Consider the following 11,781-nt stretch of genomic DNA (forward strand, 5'->3'; position numbering starts at 1 on the left):
ACTTGAATGACACAGCTATCAATCATATATCTTTGCTCTTTAGACTAGTTTTCTTAGCAGTTAAAAATACTGGATATCCCCTTTGTCCTGCTTATCATCTTCTACCTACCCTATGGAGATGCTCAAGGTGACTGGGATAGTAACCAGGGAGTTGTTCAGTAATATCCTTGCCATTCTGTTTTCTCCATCCCTGAGGTTTACAATGTTCTCAATTATTCTAATCATCAATGCATAACTCTGTATAGGGTCTAATTATTGCCCTGTTTGGCACTGACTGATGAGCTTTAAGAGTCATGGGATGATTTTGAAAGTAGTGAAAGAGGGACACCTGTCTTAGGAATCACAGGTGTCCTTTCTTTTGGGGGGAGAGCTGACTATTCTACCTGGGACAGAAGCTATTGGAGGCAATAATTTTCAAAGTCATTGATTATCCCCAAATATTCTGATGTGATGATGATAGTTACTATTTAGATAGTGCTTTGCAAAATGCTTTACAAATATCTCATTTGATCTTTACAACAACCCTGAGAGAGAAGTGCTATTATTATCTCCATTTGACAGATATTGAAACTTAGGCCAAATCATTAAGTGCCTACTCCAAGGCCTTATAGCTATTAAGTGTCAGAAGCTGGGTTTGAACTCAGATCTTCCTGACCCCAGGTTTTTGATCTATCTATTTTACCATGTGATTCTTTGGATCAAATGAATCAGATAGCATTTATGGGCCTGTTAGGCCCCCAACTCTCTAAGCTCAGAGAAAAGATATTCATGTACATTGCCCTTTGTTGGTAAAGTCAAAGTAGTTGACACAGCTAGGTGACATGGAAAGTGACAAAGGGAAGAGAAAGGAAGGTTAAAGGAAATATAATATGTACATATGATATGTATTAGATACGTTTGCCTCAGCTTATTGAATTAGGCATTTAAGTGGATAAGAAGGAGATTATGGTTTGGTAGGAGGCAGCATTTTGGGGGTATCCTCCCTCATTTGTGTTACGTATAGAAGTGCTGGTGTAGCTGTCAGAGGGATTTATGTCAAGGAGACAATTTGAATCCCTCCACCCCCACACAGAATCATTACATCTCTGAGGCTGTGTAGGCTTATATAAGTCTAACATTGGAGTCATTAGAGGTCTTGAGGATCCCCTCAGATATAAATTCCAAAAATTACTATAAGTGATCTTGAAAGTGTTTTAGTCCAAGTCACTTTACAAATAATGAAACTGAGATTTAGCAAGACAAAATACCTTTCCTAAGGCTGCATAACTAGAGTGATGGAATCAGCCTGAGAATTCAGGAATCCTGACTTCCAGTTTTGTCTCCTTCTAATACACCATGTTATAGATTTGAGACCCTCAGTTACTCACACCCCTTCTCCCAGCATTCCCTATATGAATCAACATCCTATTGACCTAGGAAGCTAAGACAGCACAAAATAATGGTTCAATCATCATCTACCACCACCATAAACTACTGTGCCAGGGACACTAGAACTGTTTTTTTCCCTGTGGAATGCAACAAGCCAATGTCTCCTGCTACATAATGGAAAGCCCTGTTGGCAGACTTATGCTCAGTAGGCTGACCATAAACAAGATTTATTGAGTTAGTTCATTTACTGCTTCTGATGCTGGCCATAGCTGCCAGAAGTTTGACTGACAATTTCTGTTTATTTATTTCTCACTATATAATATTCGACTTCACATTATAAATTATTCTGATTGAAATTTCATGGCTCCTGCTAAGATATTTATTGATGGCACAATGATCTATGGCTCTGACCCCTTTTCTGTTGGAGTACACTGGATCAAGATCTCTGGTTCTTCCAGGAAAGGGTTGACATCAACATCCCTGAAGGTGAGAAGGCTCAGCAGCTTTGGTCACTGAGACTTTGTTATCTTTAGAAGTTGGATGGAACTTGATTAGAAATCCTTTTGGTGGCACAATGGATTATAGGTACTGAGGGCACTGCCCATTGGGAACTCTAGAAGTTTGGAGAGAAAGGAGTGAACTAATGAGGATTAAGAGATGAGCAGAAGATGGAGTGACAGGAGTTCTTAGAAGCTGTGTACAGTATAGCTCCCAGTATGAAGTCTGCCTGTTTGGGATTCTGCTAGCACACTCAATATTTTATCTCTATACCCTTTATACTACAACTTTCGCTGATCTCAAAGCTTGCCTATGAATGATAGGAAGATTATAGCATTATTAGTGTGGATAGGTAAAGAGGAGAATTTTATAATGATCAAGAAAAACTCAAATTTGTTCATTGGGGGGAGGTTTATGAAGGTTGGAGGAGATAGGAATGAGAATAACTTATAATGTTTTAAATTCCAAGAAATGGGATTTCCCCACCAAAATGGTGCATATAGTAGAAAAGGCCCTGAACTGGAAAGTCAGGAAATCTGGGTTCTAATATTCCCCTGTAACTATCTGTATAACCTTGAACAAGTCATTTCATTTCTCTGGGATTTAGTTTTCTTATCTGTGAAATGTACAGGCAAGGGTTGAACTAAATTATCTCTAAGGACCCTATCTGCTATAAAATTCTGTAAAGAAATGACTAAGTGGCAAAATTTCTTCCCCCTTGGATGACACATTTTATAGTGGTTCATTGCAAATTTAAGAATAAGACATTTTTCTACACATGCATGGCAGGCAACAGAAACTTCTCATATCCTCCAGAAAAATGTTGCTTTTTCATTCCCATCTTTTTTTCTTTTTCTGGCAGATCTACTGTCTAAATTCTCATCCCCACCTTTCCCAGTTATTTTTATCTTTCTGTTTGCCTAATGGTCAGGAACTGGGTGTTCTTGTCCTCTGGAAGAAATGTGATGCTGGCTCTGGCTGAGAGATTATCAGTGTGGTCTTTCCACCTGGCTCTAGGTTAGGGTTCTAGGAAAAAACAGCTACCAACAAATTCTGTTTTTGGCTCTTTGCTGAATTTACCTAGCTATGATTGGTCATCAATAGCCAGGCCTAAATTAATACCTATTCCAATTAGTTTGGCTCAAAATCAGACATTGGGGGAGACAAGGGAAGGAGCAGAGTTGAATCAGTGGTTTCAAATAATCATGTCTGATTTCTTCACCACTTTCTTCTCTATTAAAGTGATATTTTGGCTCTCTCTGACAATTTGGTACTGGATCTAATACTATTTACTGTGCAGATGGGCATTCAGTTTCCAACTGCTGATCAAATTTACCCAGGTTAAATTTAACCATAATATTCTCATATTCAGATGGCTACAGGGTTACAGTTCTTCACTAAATTCCAGTAATTTGGTTGATTGGTTTGGCAAAGTTCTGATACTACCAAAGACAGCATGATATAGTAGACTTAACATAATTTCAAATCAGATCTGGATTTGAATCTTGGCTCTGCTAATGACTAATTGTTCAATCTTAGATCCAGTATCTTTCTGAGCCATGACTTTCTCATCTGTGCTACATAAATGGATTGGTTTGAGATCCCTAAAATTCTTTTCTACCATGAAATATCATGATTTAAATTTGGAGTCAGAAACACTTAGGTTCAAATATTATTGCTGAAATTTACTGACTATGAGCCAATCTCTTAAACTAAGTCCTAGTTCCTTTACTTGTGAAATGGGAATTACAGGATTTAGATTTAGAGGAGGAAGGTACTATAGAGCTCAGCTAGTCAAAAGGTTTCCTAAGCCTAGAGATTGAATGAATTCTCAAATTTATACATGTATTAACTGTCAAAGCTAGAACTCGGGACCAGGTCCTCTAATTTTAAGTGCAGAATTCTTTAATTCAAACCATGGTTCCCTCCTTTCTAATAATATCCATAGTTCCTAACCCACAGGGCTATTTTAAAGGTCAAATAAGATTATATATGTGTGCATATATACATCAATTTATATATTTTTCCATATATCCTTTATATGTATGTGTATATATACATATTTCCACATACATATATACATACTTTGTATATATACATATAAAATTGGAGTTTAGTTTTTCTTTATGTATATAAAGAAATATGTACATATTTGTAGATAGGTATCTATGCATGTTTTTCTTTATATTTACTATATATATTTATAAATATGCATACATGCTTGTATAGATAGATAAATATAATGCTTTACAAACTTAAAGTGTTATATAAATGTTCTTTACTATCATCAGTAACGTTGCTATTGTTGTCATGATCAAGCTAATATCACAGGTCAGTCTCCTTTGTCTGGTCTACCAATCAAGAAAAATTTTCCTTCTAATTGAGACCCCTGAAAATTCTGAAATTCTGGGGTTACTTTATGGCCATGCCTTGTAGCAGTGAAGTACAGCTTGGAGAAAATGCCCAGCAAAAGATATGGACACATGACTTATCTCCAAAGTCAATCACAAGGTGGATGTATAATTTCAGGAAGGTCCCCCCAGCCTCTAAATTGCCTTCAATTGCCTTCCCTACTTTCTGAATCTCAATTTCTCTTATTTGAGCTTACTGCCTTGCCCAAAGACTACCTCTCCCTCCCCTCCTTTGAAAAAAATGTAAATGTTCTAAGGAGATATTAATAAATAGAGTCATATTGTTTATTGATGCTTTGGGTCAATAAGTATTAGAATTGGTAAAAAATCTTTTCTGGGAGCTACATTTGCTAATGGGGAGATAGACATCCAGTAGAAAGGAATGGGGTACTATTGAGGGAAAAAGGGAAAAGAAAAGCAAGGATGAAGAGTGGAGAGACAAATATGAGCTACTTCATAATTTAAACTATGGTAGGTTATTATCAACATCCATCGATTAGAGTTCTTACTGGATATCTTACTAAGTTCTACAAGGATAGAGACAAAAATAAATAGAATATTTTCCCTGTCTTAAAGGGTATAGTGTGGTTATAGAATGCATATGTAGAAAATAAGCAAGACCAACACACAAACCCCAAAAAGCAATATTCTTTTTTTCTTCTTATCCATAGTTGCTATTTCTCCTACTCGAGCTATTGCAAAACCAGGCTCTTTAATGGGACCATTCCCATAACAATTAATTTCCCCATAATCTCACTCTTTTCCACTCTTTACTACTGTTAGTGACTGTTGTCAAGTCACCAATCTTACAATTACATCTTTTTGAAATTCTACCTTTCTTTAGTTAAAACCATCCCTGATCTGCCTTCTCCTCTTGCCACAAAACTCAAATAAAACTAATAATTCTCATCATGCTGTGTTGTTTGTATTTCTCAATATGCATTTAATCACATTATTTTATTATAGTTATTTGTATACATGCCATCTCCTATGAATTCAGTGATAGTGCCTGATTCCTCTTAAAATAGTGGCTTGCACATTATGGTCACTTAATAAATGTTTGCTGAATTGAATGAAAATATAAAGGAATCTAGACATCATCATCTTTAATCTGTTCACTAATAAAAGAGCTAAGTTAATTCTCTACCTGTGAAAGATCATAAATAGATGCTTCAGAGCATTTAACTTCCCACTACAGTTCATTCAGGCTTCCCCTAGGTTTCTCACACTGATTCTTCTCTGATATGGATTTCCTCCTCAATCCCTTTTTCAAATAATAAATAAAGTAAGGTAGGGAGATTTTTTGAGGGGTAATCTTGCTTAAGTTGAGTCAGGTTGTACCCCAGATAATATTGGTATTTCTATATTGATCTGTATAATCCATAGCCAAGATCTTTGAAACTCATTAAAAAAGGAATAAAAGAAAAATTCAACTCCAACAGTTTCCTGAATGCTAGTTGGATTTAATTCTTCTTTTCCAACCCACATTTGCTCCAGACATGGCTATTTGTCTCCAACTGTCACATTGGGAGCTGGTCATGAGTAATACCTAATGATCCTGGGAATAATAATCCGACTCCCCTGCTTCTCTCCTCTCTCCTCCCACTAACAAACCAGAATTTGAATATATTTCAGAGAAGTCAGAAGTAAGGTTGGAAAAAAAAAGCTATCCAACAGTTTGGAGAAAAAAACTGTGGATTTCTGTCAATAGTTAATTTACTTACAGGTTCTCTCTCTCTCTGTCTCTCTCTCTGTCTCTCTCTCTGTCTCTCTCTCTGTCTCTGTCTCTTTTCACACACATACACATATAAATATACACACTATACATACTTATATATATGCTATGTATATATAAATCAATGTCTATACATATATACTCTTACATACTTGTATCTTCTCTCATATGCATTATATTTACTTGAGTGATTTATGTTAGAGTCACATGACAAATTTGAGAAATTTATCACTTCTTTGACTTGTCATTCCAACTTAAACAGTTTGGAAAATAAGTGAATCAACTTATTATTTGTCTGTTGCTACTAGCTCCCTCTCACAAGCACTCAGTTCTCAGAGTTTAAAGAATGAGCAGATTTCCTTAGAGTTCAGACAAACCAAAGAACATTCACAATGTGGCTCTAACAAATTAACAACTATCTATGTGGAACTCTACCCAGAGTCCTTATAGGGTCAGTTACTTAGCTATCCTGTCAGGTAAAATTGTGCCTAAAGTGGTTTCTCACCATATGCCTGCTCCTGAGGCTGTCCACAAGAATAATGGGGGAATCTGTGGTTGTTCTTCCCCCTCCTGGATATCTATATAATGTTACCCTTTCCTTTGCCTATAAAATTCAGTAGCTAATTGCCCCTCACTGTCCCTTGTTTTCACAGTTCTTCCCAGATCTTTTCAGGATTATTATGCATAAGTCTTTTTGGCACATAAAGGCAATAAATACTTTAGTTCTCCTTGTTAGTCAGGAAAAAAAAAAAAACATATTTCCCTGTACCCAGCTTTACTGCAATGTTAAACAAGGATCTGCACTGGATTTCTCCCTTTTACCAAAGTCTTGCTAACTTTTGGCCTCAATGAAGCAATTAGCACAATACCTCTTAATGAACCTCTATTGCAATGGCCAGATTTGAGTAGAGTGGAATTTCATATTCTGTTGTCCATTTTCTACCAGCTCTGGGGGTATTTGACCTTCAGTTTGCATCTGTACCTCCTGCAGATAGAGGGTCAGCAGAATCCCAATGCTATGTTCACCTCTGCCTTCTCTGGCCATTTTCCTCTTTCCTGCCCACGTTAACAAATTTTTCTCTTTGAGTCTATACATTCCACTAGGGAATTTGGGTGAAATTTTTCAAATTATCTAGGCCTATTTCTGTCACTCGTTAGTGATGGAATAATAGGTACCCTCTTTGACTCCTTGTCATATATCTGTTTTAGTCCTTACAAATGTAAGACATTCTAAAATATGAAGAAGTAAACAAAATCCTGAGTGAATGCTGTTTGGCTGTTTTCCTGTTCTACCTACTTATGTAGAATTATTTAAAGTTTGAACATTGCTTTGGACGAGTTAAGAGTTAAGTCATGCTCTTAGGCATGGGACAAAATTAATCACAACTTTGTTTGATTTTGTCATTTACTTGTCTTGCATTCCTGAGCCATGAACTCCCTTTTCCAAATTCTCAAGGCATTATGGACACATAGATAATGGACATCTGTGTGAAAGGGTAGGCCCCTTAGCTCTAGGAATGTACAGACTAAGGAGGTTTCACAGACCTCTCTCCCCACCCTAACCAAAGGTCTTAAATATGATAAAGGTCAAGCATTCCAATCCCATGTCTTTCTGGCCCTGACATAGACAGTCGTTGCTTTAGAACACTAGAGTTGGGAAACTGCTAGATTCTGATTTTAACAACAAATGTAAGAGATGAGATCTTTCATCTGTATAAAAGAAAAAAAATACCTCTCTCATATTACTGTGATCCTCCAAGCTTATATATATATATATATATATATATATATATATATATATATATATATATATATATATATATATATATATATATATATATATATTCTGGCAATGTTGAACACAATTCATGCTTTATAGAGCTGAACTAGAATTTATCACCCATTAGAAACATCCTGGAGAAACACAATAGTGGTATCTTAACTCCTTTACTTACCTGACACCTGGTTTGTTGCACCTGTATTCCTTTACAAATGACTAAGATGACTTTTGTGGTATTTCCCCCCTATTTTGACATGCTAATAGACTTACCCCATAACTACTCTTTAAGGGAACTTTTACTACTAAATGGTGAGGAATGGATAGGAGAAATGTATCAATGCTCCAGCTTTCAAAAATTAATTACTTGAACCTAAAATAATAGAGTAATTGCCTGGGGTAGGGGAACATAATCACTTTCCTGAGATCTCCAGGGAAATAAAAATTTCCTATGCACACCTAGCCACACATGTGTACATATATATGGAAAATCCTGAAGAGTCTATTTGCTTGGGTATTTATAAAGCAAATAATTGAATTTGTAATTAAAATACTTGTGTCCTTTAAGATTCTTCCCAGTATTAAATCTATGATCCTATAACCATATTATTGAATATCAGCAGGATGTAAAATAAATAAATATAAAATAAACCTACAAAAATCATCAGCATTTCTATATAGCACCAAAAGAGCCTCACAAGAAGGATACTACGAGATAATCCATTTAAAATAATCATAGACAAAGAAATGATAAGCAGGATGATTTCAGAAAAAGTTGCAATGATCTACATGAACTGATGCAGAGCAAAATAAACAGAACAAGGAGAACATTGTATAGAGTAACAGAAATATTATACAATGATCAACTGGGAAAACTTAGCTACTCTAAGCAATACAATCATCTAGGACATTTGTGAATGACTTATGACAAAGAATGCTATACGTCTCCAGAGAAAGAACTGTTGGAGTCAGAATAGATCAAAGCATATTATCTTTTACATTAGTCTATCTATGATTTATTTGGTGGTTTTGGTTCTATATGAATATTCTCTTACAACAATGAACAATACATAAGTATGTTTTTCATGATAATACATGTTTAATCCAGAGTAAATTGCTTACCATCTCAGAGAGGGGGTATGGAAGGGAGACAATTTGGAGGTTATAATTTCAGAAATCATGTAATTGGGAAAATAAAATATATTTGAATAAAAAATAAAATAACCATAGACAGAATAAAACACCCAGGGAGTATACCTACCAAAACAAATTCAGGAGCTATATAAGCAAAATGATAAAACATTTTTATGCATATGAAGTCAGATTTAAGTAATTTGAGAATTGTTCATTGTTCATGGTGGGTTTAGCCAGTATAATTAAAGTGACAACCTAACCTTAACTAATGTACTTATTCAATGTCATTCCAATTGAATTGTCAAAAAATTTCATTGAACTATAAAAAATTATAAAATTCATTTGGAAGAAGAAAAAATCAGGAACATCAAAGGAATTAATATAAAAATAAAGCAAAAGTGTATCAGTAGCAGGTTTTAAACTGCATTATTAAGCAGTAATTATCAAAAAATATGGTACTGGCTGAGAATATAAAAAGCAAATCAATGGAACAGAACAGATACAACAAACAGTAGTAAAAGATTATAGTAACATTGTATTTAACAAACATAAAGATCCAAGCTTTTCAGATAAGAATTCCATATTTGGTAAAATATTATTGGGAAAGCTGGAAAAATAATTTGACAGAAATGAATTTTAGACCAATATCTTACACCATTTACCATGATAAGATAAAAATGGAAATATGTTCTAGATATAAAGGTCCATATCATAAGCAAATTAGAACACAATATGTATTACCTATCATACTTATGGACAGAAGAAGAATTTATGAATAAACAAAAGATAAGAAAGATAAGACATAAAATGGATAATTTTGATTACATTAAATTTAAAGGGTTTGTATAAATGAAATTAATGTAGCCAAGATTAAAACAAAAGAAGAAAACTGGAGAAAAAATTATATATACTTTCTTGAATAAATATCTAATATCTAAAATGTAGAGAGAACTGTCAAATTTATGAGTATGATCCATTTATCAATTGTTTAATGGTCAAAATATATGAATAGACAGTTTGTGGATGAAGAAGTCAAAGCTACATACAACTATATGAAAAAATGTTCTAAATCTTTATTGATTAGAGAAATTCAAATCAAAACAACTCTGAGATATCATCTCCCATCACATTGGCTAAAATGATAATATGGCAAAATAACAAATGTTGGAGGGGTTGCAGAAAAAAGGGGACACTAATATACTTTTGGTGGAACTGTGAACTGATCCAACTATTTTGGAAAGCAATCTGGAATCATGCCCAAATAGTTATAAATCTGTGTATATTCTTTGACCAAGTCTTACAATTATTAGCTTTGTTTCCCAATGTATTTAGGGGAAAAGGAAAATAACCTTCATGTTCTAAAATATTTATAGCAGCTCTCTTTTTGGTGGCAAAGAACCAGAAATTGAAGGCATGCTCATCAATTGAGGAATGGCTCTACAATTTGTGTTATGTGATTGTGATGGAGTATTACTGTGTCTTAAAAAATGATGGGCAGGTTAATTAAAACAAACAAACAGGTATGGAAAGACCTACATGAAATTATGAAGAGTGAAATGAGCAGAGCCAAGAGAACATTATATTCAGTAACAGAAATATTGTTTGAAGAATAACTTGCTTGTCTACCTCCAGGGAAAGAACTGATAAATAGAAACAAACAAGACAGTTTTATTTTTACACAAATCATTTTGTCAAATTATACCTTCTCTACTCTGGGGGTGGGGAGGAGAGAGCTGGGAACTTTAATATAACAATAAATAAATAAATTAAAAAAAAGGAAATAAAGAGAAAGTTATATTAAGTGACCAATAATTGTTTCCAGCACTTCTGGTTAATTAATGTTGAAGGAAGGTGACAATAAGAATGCAACTTTTCAGAGTTTATGTTCATTGTCACTATCTCAACTGTGTAAAATGTCATACTTGAGCAGGAACTGAGATCCAAGGGCCTAACCTCTTTTGCTGATGTAAAACTATCAGAATATCTATCTCATTAAGGAACTTGTATTCTAAAAAGGTGGTTCACTTTGAAACCTTGCTGATCTTCTGTGATCAGCCTGTCAATGCATTGCTTCTATGATGTACTTTTAATAAACTTTAATTTTTCCTTAGGAATCTATCTGCCAAGACAAACACAGGAACTATATGAACACAACTACAAAGCACTTTCCACACAATTAAAACTAGATCTAAACAATTGGAAGAAACATCGATTTCTCATGTGTAGGACGAGCTAACATAATAAAAATGACAATTCTACCCAAACTAATTTACTTATTTGGTGTCATACCCATCAAACTACCAAAAAAAACTTTTTACAGAATTAGAAAAAATAAAGTTTATTTGGAAGAACAAAATATCAAGAATATGAAGGAAAGTATTGAAAAAAATGTGAAGGATGGAAAGTGGCCTAGGAGTACCAGATCTTAAACTATACTATATATAAAGAGATATATAAACTGTACTATACAGCAGTGATCATCAAAAACCATATGGTATTGGCTAAGAGATAGAAAGAAGGGAGGAATAGATTTGGGGTAAGTGACCTCAGTAAGACAGTCTATGATAAACCCAAAGATCATAGCTTTTGGGACAAAAATCCACTATTTGACAAAAACTGCTGGGAAAATTGGAAAGCAGTATGGGAGAGATGTTTAGATAAACATCTCACCCCCTACATCAAGATAAACTCAGAATTGGTGGACAACCTGAACATGAAGAAGGAAACAATACATAAACTGGGTGAACACAGAATAGTACACTTGTCAGATCTTTGGGAAAGGAAAGATTTTCAGACCAAGCAAGAGTTAGAAAAAATTACAAAATAATTTTGATTACATTAAATTAAAAAGGTTTTGT

Source organism: Monodelphis domestica, chromosome 1, assembly GCF_027887165.1.
Source record: "Monodelphis domestica isolate mMonDom1 chromosome 1, mMonDom1.pri, whole genome shotgun sequence".
NCBI lineage: Eukaryota > Metazoa > Chordata > Mammalia > Didelphimorphia > Didelphidae > Monodelphis > Monodelphis domestica.